The 19,781-nt window shown below is 44.4% G+C and overlaps 2 long non-coding RNA genes across 2 annotated transcripts in view; one reads left to right on the top strand and one right to left on the bottom strand.

Moving 5' to 3' along the window:
* Positions 1-19,781, bottom strand: part of LOC310897584 — a 40,899-nt gene that overhangs the window by 11,377 nt on the left and 9,741 nt on the right. The window contains exons 3-5 of the long non-coding RNA XR_014582399.1: positions 7,732-7,800; positions 2,398-6,972; positions 47-237 (exon numbers count right to left, since the gene is read on the bottom strand). This is a non-coding gene — a long non-coding RNA (uncharacterized lncRNA). The remainder of the gene's footprint in view (positions 1-46; positions 238-2,397; positions 6,973-7,731; positions 7,801-19,781) is intronic.
* Positions 233-2,399, top strand: LOC310897585. Its single transcript, XR_014582400.1, has 3 exons — positions 233-1,235; positions 1,438-1,517; positions 2,239-2,399. It is a non-coding gene; the product is annotated as an uncharacterized lncRNA (long non-coding RNA).

Here is a 19,781-nt window from a genome sequence, read left to right as displayed (position 1 = left end):
AGCAAGGAAAGGACACTGCATAAAACAGACCACAGAAGCCACTGACCTTGCTAGGTATGAAGACCTCCTGGTGTTTTTAAAGATCACAAACAATCCTACTCCTTCCAGCTGTCCCTTTTCCTGCCTCATCTCTGCCCCACACGGCGCTGCTCTCCTCTTCCTGCCCTTCCGTGCTCCTCGCCCCGCTGCAGTGTGTACGAGCGGAGCAGGACGGGTCTGATTGCTTGCTGAAGGAGTCTGAGAGCAGTGGGAGGGAAAGATGTGGTAATTACAGAAAAAGTAGACAGATAGGACACGCTGGCTGGCAGTACTGACAGTGCATAAGCAATGGAGAGTGGGAGCAGCGGTGTGATGAGGGATAACACTGGGACAAGGAGAGGCAGTACATTAATGTGAGGCTTCGGCAGCTGTGAAACATCCATAGGAGTGCAAAAATGTGAAGGCCAGCATGGGACTTTGGTAAGAGGGATGGCCTCCATTCAACCATTCACACCCTATTTTGGGGAGCCTGAGAATGGCCAGTCTGAGCTATTACGCCGGCCCTCCAGCCCTTCCATCCAACCTTTGATAGATGCTCAGAGAGGCAGGGCATAGGTACAGAGATCTTTCTGCTCACAAGGTCTCCGGGGCTTGGGTGAGCAGCAGTGTAGGTTTTCTTTGAGGGAGAATTTGCAATGTAAGTCACCGTATTTCATGAACCTTCCTTGCTGCTGAAATACAAAATGAAACCAGCTGCAAAGCACCTTGAAAACGGAGGTCTTACTACATAATACTTACCCTAGAGGGCTCCCTTTTGCCATCTACGTAAGGAGTATGATATATCATGAAGAACAATTAGGGGGAAAGGACTGTGAGATTAATTTTCCTATTCCTCCATGGTTTTATATTGTTTCTGCAAGTGTATCTCTTCAGAGATTTGCCCAGCCTACTTCAATTAAATTCATCTCTTTCCCTAAAGAGGTGATAACAATCTAGTGGACCACTCTGCAACTAGTATTTATTAAGCTAGGCATTATTAGGAGAAATGTGGTCACGTGGTCTCTGAGTTTGGGAGAAACAGCCCATTTGCCCTATAGCTCATACTAACCAGCATGAACTGACCAGGCTCCTGGAAATACATTTTGCGGAGTACTGAAGTGGAAAACATGAAGTGATAGAACTTGTGTGGAAGTACCTGCAAAAGTTAAAAAAATAAACAAATAAATGGTGAAAGGAGCTCTGCTTCACAGTTTCTGGTAAGAGAGTGTTGCTGTAAGAGATGGGTTTCCAACTAGGAGAGCCCATTCATGCACTCCCAGTGCAGACCCAGCACTAGAGAGCTAGTTCACAAGCCACCGAGATGACTGCTAACCTGATGCCTTGTCCATTGTTCTCACGTTGGCTTTTGTTGCAGGAGCTATAAAATAAGTTTTCTTTTTGTTTTTATTTATGCCTAAGTGCACTATTTTGGGGAAGAGACAATCCTCCAAATAACAGATGTGAAGAAAGGATGTGACCAACTGCCACATGGTAGCAGGGTAAGTTTTCACTAACCTGCATGGTAGCATGGTCCCAAAGAGTTGGATTAATGAGGTTACTCTGCACGTGGGACTTTGCATAAGGAGAGGCTAATACATTTCTGCTGGCCTGGCAAAAATTCATAACAAATCTGCAATGCTGCTTCAAAGATCACCATAAACAATTCAGTGCTCTCGTTAGTGTCTACACCCTGCAAATGTTTAAACCACAAGAAACCACAAACCACAAGAAACCTGCGAACTGAATAAACAGCTGCTGCTCCCAACTCAAAATCAAATTTACAAGATTCTGCTAATAGACAGGCATTTGCATTGCAAAAGCAGATTTCATATTACCAATATCTATGTCACAATTAGGCTATAGCTAAGCTTTTAGGTGTTTAAATGAATTCATGATAATATACTCAAGAAAATTACCACTTGCAAAAAAAAAAAAAAAAAACTAAAATGTCAAAAGATAAAAGTGGTACAGGATGTGGATGTATTAACATCTCAGGTAAATGGGACTCATTAGCTACAATATTTCATACATTACAATATAAGGTATGCACATAAGAAGAGGCTCCCCTGGGTTTTTGTAGAGCATGAGCTCTCTAGGTCTTCCCCCATACTGTTGCCTGAATTGTTTTAACACAGAAATTCAGTATGTAAATCTGGCTGCCCTCACACTGAAGAAGCACCACCCTTTGGCCCTTGAGCTCACTTTTGTCTCTGTTTACAGGTCAAACAAAGAGGAACGGACACCCTGGCTCACACCAAGGGCAGGTCCAGCCTGTCCCCAAGATCAGCATGTGTGGGGATGCTCAGGGAACCACGCACGAAGCAGAGCCGGCATGAGGTGATCCTCCTCCTGCCATAGCTCATCTCTCTTTGCAATTACCTGGGGCTTGGGGAAACTCTGAAGCAACCATGAAGGGTCTGAAGGCCCTCGGTGGGTCCTTCTGCCATGACTTTATCTCAGCGCTTCCCAAATCCATTTCAGCTTTCCAACAGACGCAGTAAGGAAGAGCAGGTCTCACGGGAGGTGCACGGTGGTGCCGGGACAGCTGCTGGGGCTCAGCCCTTGCTTGCTGAGAGGGAAGGACCAGGTGGTGTTCAGTGAGGACTGGTGTCATCTTCTGGCCGATGAGTCACTCATCACGACAGTTTAGATCACACTGATTGCATCTACCTTAGTAAGTAACATGGGCCTGAGACTGCTTTTTAGGTCTGACACAAACCTGCAGGGTATTGCTCACACCACACAGGTAACCCCTTTCTGCAGCCTGTCAGGAGTAGTCCCAGGCTAGGTCTCAACACTAACGAGAGCACGGATGTGCCCGGTCCTTGCTAATTAGTTACATCAGCAGCAACAGGCCACTGCTCAGGCTCTTTCCCTTGACCTGTTGATTCTTGTAGCAGTAGCATAGCTGTTGTGTTTGAATTTCACAGAAGCCGTAGTCCCCAGAACAACATTATTAGTCAAAGCTGTGCTTGTGACTAAAGGAAAGAGTGGGTCAAACGGAAGAGATAGGTCACGGCGGATCTCACTGTTTTTCTTAGCAAAGCCTGCCGGGTTCTGCAGAAAGGGGCAGCAGGGAATGGGGTGGATAAAGAGCTGGGCACAGGCCAGATCAGGTGTAAAGGAGCTGAAATTCCTGGTATAAAAGTCAACAAAGGTGGAGAGACCAACTAACACAGCAGCAGATGAGAAGGAGGAGGCACCTGCACTGGAAAAAAACAGCATCACGCCAAGATTTCCATCAGTGTTGCCCACATCATGGAGAATGAGCTCATGGGTCATCTTATCAGCAACCTGACAGTAGTGTCCCTTTTTAGGAAGCCCAATAGCAGGAGAATTCATGCCCCATCTTTCAGCAATTGCCCTGACTTTGTCCCACTAGGTGAGCACACTGTGCCAAACAGCATGAACAGAGACACAGGCAGAGCCCAGCTCTCTTTCCCTTTGGTAAACCTGGAAGTGTGCATTTCCCTTTTGCTGAACCTGAAATACCAACACTTCACATGAAACGAGACTTGGGTCTGAGCTACCTCTAGCTGCTGTCAGTCAGAAGCACCCTTAATTTTAGGCTTTTCTACAATTCAGGAATAAAATAAAGCCCTGAACCCAAAACTTCACCTATTTATAAGGTGCTCTAGCCAACATTCACCCTAACATCTGGGACTCCTCTGACTTCAGTATTGACCTTTGCACTGCTCCAATAGAAGCACAAGAAAAATGCTGCTGGAGTCTTAGACCTAAAGGCAAACAACTCTTGTTAGCTCCCTGTGTCCTGTGCTGACAGCGGTGTCGGGGAGGAGGCCTCCATAAGCACAGCAGCCACTAGATGCCACTATAAGCACGGCCTTATGTTTCGAAATAAGATCTAAAATAAAGCAAAGTGGCCGGTCACATTTTGCTAATTTTAAAACAGTCCTTTCAGTGAGAGTGCACTATCTTTGTACACACCAGCCCCGCTTTACAAGAATTACACTTTTACCGGGGAAACTTTCGGTTGCCTGTTTCCACGTATGATCACTATCTTTACACAAGAATGTGAGTACTCGTGTGTAAATATGAGTATCCCCTTCTATTTTGCCTTTCTGGGCCCTTTGTCCTCATGAGCGGCTAAAGCAGTAATTATCTTTGAAGATCTCTCACACGTCTTTCAAAAGCATTTCTCTCACCTCCATCGGGGGATGTTCCTGTGTCACCTCGAGCAGAGAAGCGTACTGCACTATCAGCAGTGTACCCTGCTGCGTAACATCTTCAGCCACACGCGCCTCTGCATACTAACCCCATTTCCTATGCTGCAAGAACAGACCATGGCTCAGTCTACTTTCACCCTACAGCCCAAAGCAGCTCTGCCATTGCAAAACTGGGAATGGCCCGGGCTCCTTCAGGTGAAGGAGCCTTTGTGCCACTCAGAGCAGCTCAGCTGCACAGAGGACAGGAGGAGAGATGGCACCGGCAGCACCCAGACACTGCACCGAGCCCCCAAACCATCCCCACCACAGAGGCTGGACACCCGCCCTCAACCCCAAAACGCTGAGCAGCCGTGTTTGATGCTGCCACAAGCAGGACGCACATGCTGTTTCATTAACCTCCTTCCTCCCTCATCTAGCCCAGGCTGTCAGTGAAAACAACGCTGCCTGGGAAGGAGAAAGCCTTACCCCCACCCACATATGACTCAACCCAAAACCCTCGAAGCTTGCAGCAGCGGTCAGTGTGCTAATCTTCAGCATCACCCAAACAGTTTGGTGTATATATGGGTCATGACAGTTGCAGGCCAAGGAGGCTTTTCTTGCTAGCTGCCAATGTTGCAAACTGGGGTCTGAAAACTAAGAAATGATTTCTCAGCCTCTGCCTTCTCCCCTTTCATAGTTATGCTCAAGCCAAAAAATAACAAGGTTGTTTGCAGGAGGAAAAGAAAAGAAACCTCTATCTGTACTCTCGCACTGCAGCTCTGTAGGCTCCGTTGTGTCCATTACCTGTTATTAGGTCAGTGGAGAAATCAGCAGTGTGAGGTAGGACTCATCTCACCTCTGTAGAGGTGTCAGAAGTGTGGATGCGCACATGTGAGCTCACCAGCTAAAAGTTCTCTGGGCAATGGAAAAAGAAATACACACTTCTTTCCCTTCTTTTAAAAAGACATCTATTTTAAGGTGAGATGAGTCTCATCACAGATGCGGAGGCCTCCACTGTTATTACCTGCAAGAGGATAAATGAATATAGGTCTTGGGCAAAATGCTTCAATTTTGAAATTCCAGCAATTTCAGATGTTGACTGTTTACAACTGAAAAGCTAAATGAAATCTGCCGATACTCGCCAACAACCCACATCAAGTTTTAAAGCTGGTTTTGAAAAATAAAGAGGGTATCTGCACTACTTGGTCAAGAAATGGTTGTAAATACTGAAGATTTAGGTGCTTTTCACATTCAGTAACAATTTTGGATGAATGCCACGGTCTGTGGAATCCGAGTGGCAATTTTAATGAGACTAATGAAATGTACCATCTTTACTGGTGTCGTACCTTCAGTTTGTTACCATATCAGAGCTAACATAAAAAGCATGTTTTTCTGCTTATCATCTTGCACTCATTTTTAAAATGGAAAGCAGATTCTAGAAAATGAGACACTAAAGAGTTTTCTCTGTAATTTTTACCTGCACGGTTGAATATTCTAAATCCAGTGCTCTTTCCCAAATGATGGTAATAAAAACTGATGCGTTCACAAACGGATGTGGAGAACATTGGATCTGAGCACTTGCTGGGCTGCCATTTAGGAAAAATTAACATGAAAAGATAAATTCTCAGGTGGGTCCTCTCCCTTGGGGTGGTGCAAACACAGATAATCCTCATCTCATTTGCAGCAGGGTTGGTTGCCTGCCTCACCCCCTTGAGATGTGCTAGCAAGAAGTCCCAAACCTTTCCAAACCATTTGTGAAATATTTCGAAGTGGAGCAGCTATCTTTATTAAAGTAATGAAAACTAAGTCTCTTTCCCAAACACTCCTGGGATACTCTCTATTTTGGCCCATATTCAGGAAGGCAATTAAATATGTGCTAACTCTATGCTCATGAATAGTCACATTGAAATTTAAGGAATTACACATGCCTAAGTGCTTTCTTGAATGAAGCCCAAAGTTTGTATTCCAAAGAGAGCTAGAAACACCGTGGCTGAAAGCCTCACACTGCTCAGAGGGACATGTCAAGGGAGCTACAATGCAGCATAAGCTCCCAGGAGGGAAGGAAGTCCAGATTTATGCACGTTGCAAAAGGAAACCCACTATTTTCCATTGGTAAGTACTGCCCTACCTCTCTGGGGAAAAAGATACTGCGTTTTCTTTCATTCTCTGTTTCCCCTCTTCAACACTGATAGCACTAAAATAATGCCTGATGCTCACTGTTTCGCAAAGTTCACCTAAAGGATGCTGTGGAGTCTGTGTGGGGAAGATAGAAAGAAACCTAGGGGATCTCTGTGAACAAGATCAGGCGTCTGTTCAGTGCTACGTTCGTGTCCTTAGCAGAGCCAGGTAACTCTCTGCCTCATTTTCCCCACCTGATGATAACAACTGCCCAAGAGTAGTTGTGCTTACAAGTATTCTGTGTATCTTAAAACTTATTTAGGTCTATTGTTGTAGTCTTTGCTTACACTAAGATTCATAGCGTCCTCTCCTGATAGCAGAGTTGCTGTCAATGCAGAGAATCCTTCCTATGCAGCTACCACAAGATAGAGTAATTTACAGCATCTTCTGCCAAATGATTGCCACCATAAAGGCTAAGTTGTCTACCACATTAAGCACCAATCTTGCAAATTCTGATCAAGTCTGGCAGCTTGCATGTGCCTGGTTTGGGATGAATTGGTCAATAATTGGAGAGGAATAGTTATGGCTGGGTCTCGAACATGGCTTGATGTGAGTAGGTGACTACGTGACTTCCAGTTGTTCCAGTTTTTGCTAGAAGTTCTGGTACCTCCTGCATTGTGTAAAATACAACAGAACATCAATTAGCATAAACGACCATATTTTCCTTGATGATTTTCTCAGTTGGGTAAGCTTTTTCGTGCAGAGAGAGAGGAACATGGACTGAGCTGTGGTGAACAGCTCTCCTTTGCACACAGCGTCCAGCAGAGCCCAAGTTACCTCTGCTGGTCCCAAGGAACCTCTCACTCCTCCATCCCAGGGCCAGATATGGTGCAAAGTATGCCCATGAAAGCAGGGGGAGGATTTATGTCTCCTCACTGAGAAGGTGGCCACGTAAGTCCAAGCTGGTCTCCCAAGGCTCTCTATACTGAGAGGAGAGCAGCAGGCATCTCCATAGGGCAGTTCATGCCATCTGTCCTATTTATCTCAGGAGTTGACGAATGACAATATTACTGTGAAGTAATACTTGGGTGACAGCTGATAATCCACATATTGTTTCCTTAGCAGCTTCTCGAGGAAGAAGCACTTAACCCATCACATACCCTTCTTGGTGCCAGCAGCTGGTTCACCTGCCTGCCATGAATTTTTTGTGTGGCCCTGGACAAGGCGCCTAACCTGCCAGCACCTCATGAATCCTTCTTTTTCTCCATTCCCTCTCCTTTTGGCCTTTCCATGTGCACTCTCCGTTACTTCTTGTATGTACAGAGAAGACCTAATGACATCGAGCCCTGCTTTCGGGTGGAGACCGGCTGACCTGCCCAGCAGAAGAGGTCACACAGTGAAGTCAGAGATTTCTCACTTTGAGACATACCTTCCTCTTCAGCTCCAGCAATTGCTGCCCTTGATTTGCCAGTCTGATAACGGTGACTTTCAAGGCAAGCTGTAAAGTCACAGGAAAAAGAGAAAACGATATTAACCCTTAAGACTGGTTTGAAACATCATGCAGTTATCTGTATATATATATATTTTTTCTGCTGGGTATTTACCCTCTTTAAATGCAAAGAGTTTTGGTTTCTGTTATGCAGAAAAGTGTTTCAAGTACTGACTTTTGGTTTCAGTTTAGCTAATGGATGCGAAGAGCGCACTTTCTTCATTTGGACTAAGTTCATTCACAGTTAAAAAATCAGTCGGGAGTGGAAGAAGCATCAAAGCTCATTTCCTCTTCCAGCCTGTGAATAGAAACAGGTGGGCAAGGTCAAGATACACTCATTTTAGAAATGTGAAGGAAGTGGGGTGAGATTTTCCAAACCGCTCAAGCAGGTACCGTTCCCACTTCGCACGACTCACCGATTTCCATAGCAAGCAGCAGGGCGATGCTATGGGAAACAGCACAGAGCACTTTTCTCTATCTTTATGAGACTTTATATCTTTGAATATAGAGTTCACAGTGACCAGAAGCATCCTGTCCGCTCATTAACTACATCTGCTACTTCCCTTATTTAATATGTCCGTTAGATGTAAGTACAAAACCTGTTTTGATGTATCTTCTATCCAACCTTCCCCACAAAACACGTTTGAAATAGGTGATTATTATTATTGTTATTATTATTATTATAAAATTGTAATAAAAGATATGATTTGTATACTTTTAATTGACTTTCCACATCCACCCAACAGTTGCTTGACACAAATCATGGAAAAATGAGCTTTCACATGGGGAATAAGAAAAGTTGTAATATACCATTTGCTGACACAGAATATGTGTTTGTCTATACATACGGTCTTGTTTGTGATGGAGAAGTCAGATGTTTTCCCTGCTCAATCAACCAGTCCTGTGCCCGAGCATCAGGAAGCTCTTGGTTACCTGCTATCCACTGCAGCAAGCTGTCCTTCCTTCACTCCCTCCACAACCTGCCTCTCCAGCACGAGTCACTCAGCTTCCAAAGCTGTTTTGCCCAGGCATCAGCAAGAATAAAACTCATTTCCTGGACCCCTCTGGAAAACCAGACCCCAAGTGGGGTTTCACTTGCAAATCAAAAGCGTCACCGCAAATGTCCTCTGAAGGCTTTGCTGATCTGCTGTTTGTCCTTTGCTGAAGTTCCCAAGTGATTACCTGACCTGTAACCCAAAACCAGTTTCCGTGAGAAATATTTTCAGTTTGTTTGCTCATCGAGGTCAGAAGACAGTGGTCTGGAACAAACGTCCTGTACATTTTTACCAACCTCAATTTTTATATATAGTAAGCAGTCCTGTGAAATTGATTGATTACAGTTGGCCGATGAGCGTTATTTCTACCAGACAGTGAGATCACCTTGCTAGTGTGGAGACTGTTTTGGAGCAGGCTTCTGTTTTAAGCTTGCTTGAGGTGTGCCCACAAGTCTGTTTATTCTCATGTATCTTATGTGGTCAGGGTGGTGGTGCTGGAGTTTTTCATTGCTGAGCAATTTCTTCTAGTTTATTAAATGAATTTAGTTTCAAATGGAGTACTGGGTTTTCGTTTGTGGTGCTGCTTTTCCTGTTACTGTTGTTGTGGTTTACCGTCCACACTGGGGTGTTCAAAAACTGCTCTTCAAAATTCACCGAGCTTGTTTGTGATTTGTGTTTTTACAGTTCTGTACATTTCTTAATCTCAGAGTGCTGAGCGTGGGCTGGGACTCCCTCCAAGAGGAGTTTTGGTATATACAGCGCTGGAGCAGTGCTTGTGACTTCAGCCAGACATTCATTTCAAGTCCCCGCCAGGCCAGGAACTGTGAGAGAGGATGTAGGGATCCATCCAGGCAGAACTTATGGTATCAGTAAGGCCTTCTAAAATGTACGGAGACTGTTTAGGAACTGTATTTCCGATTGGCTTCTTCCCTATACCTAGCAGTGTGTTTTAATGGTTAGAGCAACATACTGGGGGGGAAGGAAATAACACACTTTTTTTTCCAGGCTCAAGCAGTAACATAGAGGATAATGTTGAGCATGTCGTGAAGGTTAACTTCAGTTGGAAAGTATTCTGAACTAATTGAAGGAAAGGGGCTGCCCACGCATACATAGTGGGAGGCCTGGCAATTCTCTACCCAGCTAATGCGACAACATTTGAGATCATGACTCTAGCTCCCAAACATGAGAAATGAGGGATTCCAGATGGGGCGGTATGAGTGACATGACCTGAGGGCACATCCTTCGGCTCCTGAGAAATGAATACCTGAGGGCACCATCCACACAACTCCTCGCTGGTCAGCTGAGCAGGGTCTCCCTGATTTCGTGAGCGTATCTGCTTCAGTGTACATTTCCTTAGGCTTCAGACAGTTTAAGCAACACAAACAGAAAACAGAAAGATGTCCCCCTTTTTTTTTGTCAGCAGCTCTGCATCACTTTTTGGCTGGCAAGTGCAGTATATCTGACAAAGATTGCTCAGTAGGTATTTGCAGTCATAAAAAGATCTGCTTGAGTACCTGAGGCTGGGTCAGTCATGCCCCACTCTGTGCCCTCTGCCCTATTCTTATCTTGTGTCCCTCACCTTGGCCCTCTCCATTCCCAGCCCTGTGGCCTGCCAGTAACCCCATGGGCACCCCCCGAGTCTTCAGTTTCCCTTCATTTCCACTCATCCCCAAACCCAGTTATGTCTTGCTTACTTTAAGACTGATTCATTGCAGCTGTCTGCAATGACTCCTCTTGCACAGCCCCACAGTCTCTACCACCACGTCTACTCCTGTGCACCCCAGCCAGCTTTCGAGTATTTTCCTGCTCTTAAAGGCCATTCTGAAACGTGGCTACATCCCAAGCTAACTTTCCATTTGTTTTTAATCAAGCTGGTGAATTCCCCATGCAATGTCTTTTGTGTGTGTCATCATCATCATCACTATTATTTCCAGTACGCCAAAACCTTTAAGGCTCTTTGTTTTAAGACAAAAAATTTTACCACTTAACAATGGGAGGCAGAACGCTGCTGGTTTTCTGAGTTGAGATTAGGTACAAAAGAAAGATTGGAAACCACTGGCCCAAACGGTTCTTAATCCTATGGTAACCTGCAATATGTTCCAGTGCTCGGTTGTCTGTCACTAGAAAAAGTTCCTGAAGGACAGCATAAATCTTCCTTGGTGCAATTTAAGCTCAGTACTTCTTGTGTTATCACCAGAAGGTATGGACAAGACTTCGTTACAGTCTCTGTTGCCGCTACCTTTTATGTGTGTGAAAGTTGTTGTCTTGTCTTTTTCAGACTAGACACATTCTCATGGTTCAGTTTTTCCCCCCAACTTGACATTTTCTAAACTTCTGATCAGTCTTGTTGCTTTCGTCTGAGCTTTCTCCAGCACTTGAGTAGGGCAGCTAAATATATCACTGCTCTTCTTTGAGATCCAAATTGGCCTTTATGCTATGAGCTATCCTGAGAGTGCCTATAGGATTGATTACTAGCCAATTCACCTAAATCCTTTGCTAACCCACCACTTTCTGAAACAGAGCCTCCATTCCTGTAGGAAAGCTGCTTTTATTTGTCCCTAGCTTCACGGATTTTCATTTGGCTGTCAAAATGGATACTATTTAACTGACCTTCCTTTAACAAGTAATCCAGATCAATTTTTCTAGCTAACCTATCCCTCACACTTCAACATTTTTTTCTGTTTTTCTGCAGACTTTCCACAAAGACCAGAAAGGAATCCTGTGGGACACTGCAAGGAACATCCCCCAGGGTGATAAAATCTCATTTACAAGCAACATTTAATCTGTTCATTATGAGCTCTTTTGACTTTGCATTTATCATTTATTTTCACAGTGTCATGCGCAGTGAAGTCACGTGTCTTACAAAACCCTAAATGCTTAGTGTCATCACATTTACCCTTACCAAACTTGAGATCTGCTCAGGAAGCAATAGCAGGTTTGTTATCTGTAAGGGACCTCCAGCTTTCTTAGGGAGGGACAAAGAGTTCAAGTAACAGAAGGTGGTGTGTTGCTTGGAAAAGACCAAAAAAAAAAAATAGAGGCAGGAAATCTGTTAGACATAAGAGGAGTGTATCTGTACTCATTTCATAAAGATATGAATTAAAGACTGGAACTGACTATTACTCTAAATTGATTGCATCTGGTAAGCATTAACTGAGTACACATTTCTGAACTGTTTGCTGTTTTTTTGATCCCACTGGGTAGTCAGCTTCTGATATTTCCACTGAACCATGTTTAATCATGTTTAGCAATATTTTAGTGATAAGAGTTGGTGGCATTATAGCTCCACTTTCAGTCTTTGATGCATATGATTATATTACCTTCTTCAGTGAATGTAAAAATCCTCCAGTAACTTGCACTACTGACGTCTGAGGAAGTCAGGGCTGTTATTGTTTCAGTGTTCAGCATGCTGCCACTTCATTGCTTTGATCCATGGCCTTACGTGGCTTTTTAAAGTGGAGGAGGGTGGAGGGAGAAGGGTCACTGAGCTTGTAAACATTTCTATTACATCAGATTAGTTTCTCTGCCACGTACAATCTGCTGGTGTGACTCAGACTTTCACATTTTATAGTCAGCTATGTCTACAGGGACTACAACCATTCTGAGAAATTCTAGATAATGTGAATTAGTTTTATTCTTATCTTATTACACAATGTACAATTGTACAAAAAAATGCCCTTTTGTTGTCTTTTAGTGCAGATGTGCAACCACTGGCAGATAATGAGAACAACGTGTTCCCCCTCACCAGCTCCTTTATTCTTTGGCTGTTAGCCTTAACACAGGTTTAGGACTAACCATTCTCATTCATAGTGCTCTCAGTTGCTCTCCACCCACCTCTCAAATTTTTATTGAGGCTGCACAACAGTGATCTGAGATGGCTGCCACTAAATACTTGGAGTCATGTTTCTTAGAGTAGATCATTCAACTGCTTTTGCTTCGGGGAATAGGGTGTGCTTTTTCACAGTTATAAGGTCTGGGCAAAACAATTTATTTTTGCCCTTGTATCGGTTCAGGGCACTGTCAGTAGCATGGGAAATGTGATAGTCATAACCAGCAAAAATGTTAATGTCTCGTATAAAATAATCTGGGGCACCACACGTAACATTTTCCCCTCAGAACTTTCTGGGCAGGATTTTCAAACAATCCGCTTTGTGGCAGCCAAAGATTGCAATTGCTTTGTTATCTCTCACATGTTTTCTTGCCAAATGTTTCCACAGTTGTCTGCTATTCAAATAATGTCTTGCTAACACAGTGGTCATTTTGAATATGCTAAGGAACAAGCAGGGCTCACAGGCTGCTTGCAGAGATCCTGAGCAATAGCTGTAGTTTCTTCAGTGGTGGGACACACGAAGGAGTGTTTTTCTTCTTGGACACCCTAGCCCACAAAAGCACATCATCTTTTCTTGCATTTCTGGTAAGAGTAAACAGGACCCACTCGCTAGCCCCAGTCGGAGGAAACAACTGCGCCAGATCCTTGAAGTAAACAAAACAGGATGATGATCCTGCAGGAGGCCCCAAATGCTTCCACAGGGCTCTGCAAAGCATCAGTCATGCTCTGCAGCACGAACTCAGAAGCAAAAACAAATGTTTTCAGAAAGTGCAGGGTAGGACTCCCAGCTGCATAAAGGCTGTGAGTAAAACAAATATTCAGGAGAACCTGAATGATCCTTACCAGCCCCTCATGCGGTGGACTGGGCATCACACTGCAGTTGTTAGTCAAACCACTGAAAACCATATGCAGAGAAGAAACTAGTCAAGATGTTCACTAGATCATGGCAAGCTGGAACCTGGTGATTTCTGTGAGGGTCACGCATGAAAAGCCATTGCCACACACTTGGGGCTGGGATATGGGCCTTCAGGCTAACTCAAACAAGACACTGCATGGCTCAAGGCCAGTGAGAATGTGTTCTTCTTTCCTTGCCTAACCTTCCCGACCGACTTTAGGTCTGCCTTTCTGCACCTGAATGTAACCACATGCTTGGGGCCGGTTGTGAAGGTGAAAACAGGGCCTTTCTTCAGGCAAATGAGGACCACGGGTGCAGGTGTGGGACAGCCGGGCCCTGCCAGCCCTCCAGCCAGCGCAGCCCTTTAATTGGGGTGTAGCAAGCTCGCAGTTTGTGGGAGAGGTCAGGAAGCTTTTATCAGGTGGAAGAATGAGTCAGTGCAGGATGTGAGCCCAAATATGCTCTATTTGTGGAAAAGCATTTTCTTATTAACCAACCTGTATTTGACAGGGTTTTACTGAAACAACAGACTCCCCGAGGGCAGGTAAATGTGACTGTGGCAGCAGTTAGTGTTCCCTGGGGCCTTCGTGCATCTAGGATACAATTAGGTACATTTGTCTGCAAATGCTTTAAATATTTCAGCTGGTATGCCATTAAGGAATAAGAAAGGATTTTATGTTAAGAGAGACTCAAAGCACTGCAAGGCAGCCAATATCACAGACAAGGCATAAGAATGATTTGGGATAGATAATGGTTGTGAGTAATGTTATAAATGATCTCATAGACTCTTTTTTTCCTGTGAAGTAAATGACCTTCCTTCTTCCACTTAGGGAGCTGTGTGGCCATTACAGTGTGAAAAATGTCTCTCTCAGCCAGGACAGCTCAGTACATTTTTACTGAGGTCCATTGGATAATTTTAATGATGTTTCACTTTCACTGAGCTCTTTCTTGTGGTCTTGTCAGGTTCCCCTCCCCTCCAGGACACGGGGAGGACGGGAAGGGACAAGGGCTTTCTCACAGGGATGCAGGAGGCTTCATTCCTCTAGATCTTTTCTGATGTCTGAGATGTTGTTTAAGTGGCCCACATCTAGCCTTTACCTTTTTGACCCTAGATTCACTGCTGGAGCTTTTATGTTACAGCAGCAGGAAGATTTACTCATACTGCAATTGGATTTGTAAGGAGTAGTGAGAACCGCAGCATAACATGATGAGACACTACACCCGCATAACAGAGAAAAAAACAACCCTCATTCAAAGATCATAAGCATCTAATGGGAAATAGGAGGTGAATACAACACATGCATGAGGTTGTGACAGTTTCTGTGAGCAGCACAACAAGCAGGAGTCCCAGAGCACAGAAGTGATGCTGCAGAGTGGGCCATCCGTGGGCATTGCATTGAGCTTTCTCCTCATCTTTTCAGGATGAGCCTTTGCAGGTGTCACGTCCTCCACCCCTGTCACTGCACACATAGCCACGAAGATGCAATGTGGCAGTTCTAACCGGAGATGTGCCCAGAGGCTGCCCTGTGTCCCACCTTTGTTCTCTCTTTCTGCGTTAATGCACTGAAAAATAAGCTCCATTTGGAAAAGAAGCCCACTTGAGACCTACTTAAAAACTTTCCTGTTCCTCCTTATTTGGTAAATTTTCATCCTTTCTGTCTCTGTAGCATGTATAAACAGTGTGAGGAGAAAATAATAGTACCTTCATTATGCCTTTATTTTCGTAAGATATTTGCACAGGAGAACTTATGAAAGGAGGCCTTTGTGCCTTGATCAGCTTTTATTATTCTGGATGCCTAGTAATGGGTGAAGAGCATGAAAAAGTATTACATGCTTGTTTTAAGTTTATGCACTTACAATCATGTGTTCAAAATTGCAAGACACCACTGCTAAAAGTCCAACTGAGACATCTGTAGGAAGTGCAGAAACTCCACAAAAATATTTCAATTATATATATTACTCAAATCATTACTAATTTCACCAACTCTACTATTCAAAGTCTATCTAAAGGCTTCCATCAGGGGATAGGATCCAGCACACGTGGCAACAATTCTACAATTTCGTTTGAATCTCAAATTGCAATGTTTACCACAAAAACTTTCCTTCAGTCATAGTTCTCTTGCAAATGTGCTTCAGCTTAAAAAGTCAGGAAAAACACTGTCAAAACCTGAAGCCCTTCCTCCTTTTTCATTCAGGATCTATTCCAGCAAAGCTCCCCTCAAGTCAAGTGGAGACACTACTCTGAACAAAAGCTTCACAGTTTGACTCAATAAACTTTTCATCTTTGAGTAAAGAAACTGATAAAAATGCAAACAAGCATTGTCCTGACATGTCACATAGCTTATGGCAAAGACACTTGATTCAGAATGTAACCGGGCCATTGGGCCAAAGCCTGCGGCGATCAGGGCAGTCCAAATAACTAGTCTAAGTTGAAGCCTTTAGTCATGAGTGGCCCCTAAGTGACTCCCAGATCACTCTGCACTAGCCATGGTGCTCACACAGGGGAGGCTGACAATCCAATTCAAGCTTGCAAGTCTCAGTGAAGTTCTGATTCTCACACCAGTGACCTGGTTGCTCACCCTGCCCCAACCTGTGGCGTGTCTGGAGCTTAACTAGGCATGTTCACCTTGAGCCTGCAAGCCTGACAGCAACAATCCCACAAGTCCCCATCGCTGCTTTCTGGCATTTTTTGCCAGAACATAACATGTGCTTTCCACCACTTCCTCTCCTTTCTATAGATAAGGTCTGACAACACTAGAAAATGGGTTGCTTACTGACGCACGCTGAGGGTGGCCTTGGTGCCAGACTATAAGATGTAATTAAGATACAGGCAGGTGACTCCCATATGGTGCGGACTGACCGGTTATATGAAGAGATCTTATGCTAGACTAGTAAATTGTCATGTTGTATTTCCAGTGAGAGTAGATGGTGTGTTTATGTCATGTCAGTGTATACTCCCTGCTGTATATGACAAAATATTTTGTTCAAGTTTATCAGTGTTTTTCAGAACCTGTACACCAAAATATCTAAGGTAACTCATTTATGCTTTTTTCTACATCATCAAAAATTGGCCCCTAAAATTCATGGGCATTCAGGGTGAATGATTGCCTGGATCTGAGATAGATGTCATTGTGCAATAAAATGTTCATGTTTGGAGTTGAAAAAGACAATGATTTAGTGGAGTATTGATTTTTTAAGGAGAAGGGGAATTGCGATTGGAGATTGGAGTCAGTCCAGCTAGAGATGAGGCAAAGCAAATGAGAAAATTCATCTACTTATTTCAGGTACTTAGTTTCCCTTACTTAGATAATTACTTATCTGCCATTGTAGAAAACCTTACAAACACAAAAGCATTGTTCCATTGTGCTCAGAGTACTGGGCCCCAGGAGATAAGAACAGTGTGCACAGTTTGGTGAGGTCACTCCTGAAGGTCACCACCACAATGCAAGCCCCTCGGACATGCCAGCTGCCATCAGCCCAGGGCTATGGTTGACCAAACAACCCACCTCAAAGGGTGCTTCCCACACTTGCCCCATATCTGGCTTGTGTGCACTGCTTATACCCTCTGGTCCCAAGACCTTTATTGAGGGAGATTGGAGGATGTAAGCAATGCAGACAAGTCAGGAGTCCAACCCCTGCAGCCTTCAATTTCCCCCTCATCTTCATTCTGTGGTAGGCTGATAAGTGTAAGCAGAAAGGGATCTTTTAGAAAAAAAAATGGTGATAACACCACCTGTGTAGTGATCAGACACACCTGGTTCATCTCAGAGAGCCTGCTATGGTTAGTGCTAGGGTTAGCTTACAGCCATAGGCAGACTGCTCTCCTCTGTACCTAAAGCTCTGAAAATCTCCAGAGGCTGTTTCCATCAAGCTCAGACCTGTTAAGTTCAGGGCACCTATCATGAACTTTACTTGCTTTTTTGCACATATGAGATGGAAGACAGACAGTGAACTAAGAATTTGCCCAAGGCCCTAAACCAAAATAACAAACAGATGTTGTAAAGTGCAAAAATATTTTGCAATTGCCAAATGCAAGGACTTTTTCTGGTCTCCTACACAAGAAAATTGTAATGGTTTCCTGCAGAAAGGCTACTGGCAAAGGGTAAACCTGAAAGCCAGACCACATTTAATAGCTCTGTGACATTAATGACTAAAAATAAAGCAAAACATTTACAAAAGTTCCAGACTTCCTCACTGAAGAATCCACAGATATAGAGGTATTTTCATATTGCTTCCTTATTTAGGCCAGCTCACAGTGGCCCAAATTAAGCACAGACCACACACTGAAAGGCTGGTCACTCTATTGCTAGAGCCATCTGGAATCCCCTTAGATTAAATGTGCCCTGACCATTGCTGGTTTATGGCTGGAATGCATTACTACAGAAAAACAGAAAGCATAAAAGCACCTTGTGGCCAAAACCTTAAAGATAAGCAAGAAGTACAGTCTGTCCTGTCAGTAGTTACTTGGGGTCTGCAAAAGTGCAACAAATAAAAAACTAGAGCCACCAGGCCTTTCTGACTTAGAGTGTCAGGCCTCAAATCCAGATTATGAACTATCCATCCATTTTCTACATAAAGAGGCGACCAGCCTGTATAACCCCTCTCTGACGTGCTGAGGAGGTAGGGGACCAACTGTGGCTATGCACACATGGTTTCGCACAGGGAAGTGCAGAGCTAAGGTCTGGCAGTCAGGATCTGTCCCCTGAGAGTCCTCAGGACTGCCTAGGCTGCTGTTCCTCAGGGTCCTCCTGAGCACATTAATGGTCCAGACGCAGCCCATTGCTAAAGTGTTTGACTTTCAGGAGATCTCTTCCAAATGAAACTCCTTTCAGCAACAGCCAGGATGTTTTTTACTCTGTGCAGAGTACCTGACCTTTGAAAAATAGTCAGAAGGCATCTTGTTCTTGACAAATAGGCCGCCTAGACAAGGTAGAGGCTTGGCTCTGTCTGGTGGAGGTCACTGCCAGGGGTGGTGGTGTGGCTGTGTCAGGAAGAGGGCTACAACCCTGCAGAAGAGCCAGCTGTGCCACTCACCCCTCCCAGGCCTTGCTGCTGTCTGGAGCACCTCACACCTGAGGCAGAATTACCTCCCCACGTCGTTACCTCATTCCCGTGGCTGTTCCCATCTCCAGCCTGGGAGTAAGCTGTCCTCAGCTTTTCCCTTTTCCTGTGGCACTGGTTGCGGCATGCCCTTAACCCCATTTCCCATTCAGCAGCAATCTCCCTACATCAGTGGCTGTTGCAGGTGGCTTTTCCAAAGCAGTGATCTTACACTTCTTTCAGTATGGAAAGGAGAACACAGGACTCCAGCCAGGTCATATGGATATACCTTCTGTCCATGCCTCAGTGGTTTTGTGGAGGCAAACTACAAGACAGTGCATGAGGCTGTGATCAGTCTTGTCACATAGTTTCCTCATGGCTCCATGACTGTGTGTGGGAGCAAAACTCAGAGCAAATTCAGAATAAGGTGTCGCAGAGCACTGTCCATCTTTCCAAGAGTAGATGCTGTGGAAGCTAACATAAGGACAGGTTGCTTATAAGTCTCAGCCCCAGAGATACCAGCTGAAGTGCTTGCTGGATCTTGCTTTGACAGCTGGGCTCCTGGGCAATGAAGAAAAGTGGCCTCGAACTTGCCAGCAACGTGCTATTAGTTTGGTGGTGTTTATATAAAGACTACATTGAAGTGAAAGAGCAGGGCACTGGAATTCAGGCCTCTAAATGCCATGGTTTTAAACTCCTCACCAGACCAACCTCACCACTGTTGCATCCCCTTACACAGATGCCTGTGCACAAAACAACCCCTATTTAAAACAAAGGAAGCAACCTTTTTTCTTTCCTTATCAGCTACCAAGCTTTGTAACACATCGTATTATTTTTCTTCCAAGGGTAACAAGACTCTGTGGCAGGATTTATCGGAGCACCGATAACAACAGCCTTTACTCGGTGCAGGTGAGAGAACAAAGCGGTGCGTCCCTGCTTGCCCTCCAGGACCTCATGCAGTGCCTGCACAAACATCAGCAATATGTGTAGCTGCTGCACTGTGCACTTACAGGGTCGAAGTGTCAATCTGATCTCCTGAAAGAGTATTTTTCCTGATGCCTCGTGACATAATAGTCTTGTAGCATCTTTAATTTAAAACAAAAGCTACTGCAGAGGATTGCTCCTACAGACTTACCGACCTGAGGAAATCAAGCGGGGAGACAGCATGCAGACAGCAATACCTTAGAGGATGCTGCTTAGAGCTCTTTCATTGTTTGTTTGACGGTAATGC

This window comes from Anser anser (assembly GCF_964211835.1).
Source record: "Anser anser genome assembly, chromosome: 3".
In the NCBI taxonomy this organism is placed as follows: domain Eukaryota; kingdom Metazoa; phylum Chordata; class Aves; order Anseriformes; family Anatidae; genus Anser; species Anser anser.
Note: the sequence above shows the minus strand (reverse complement) of the source record. Positions and strands in the feature narration are given on the sequence as shown.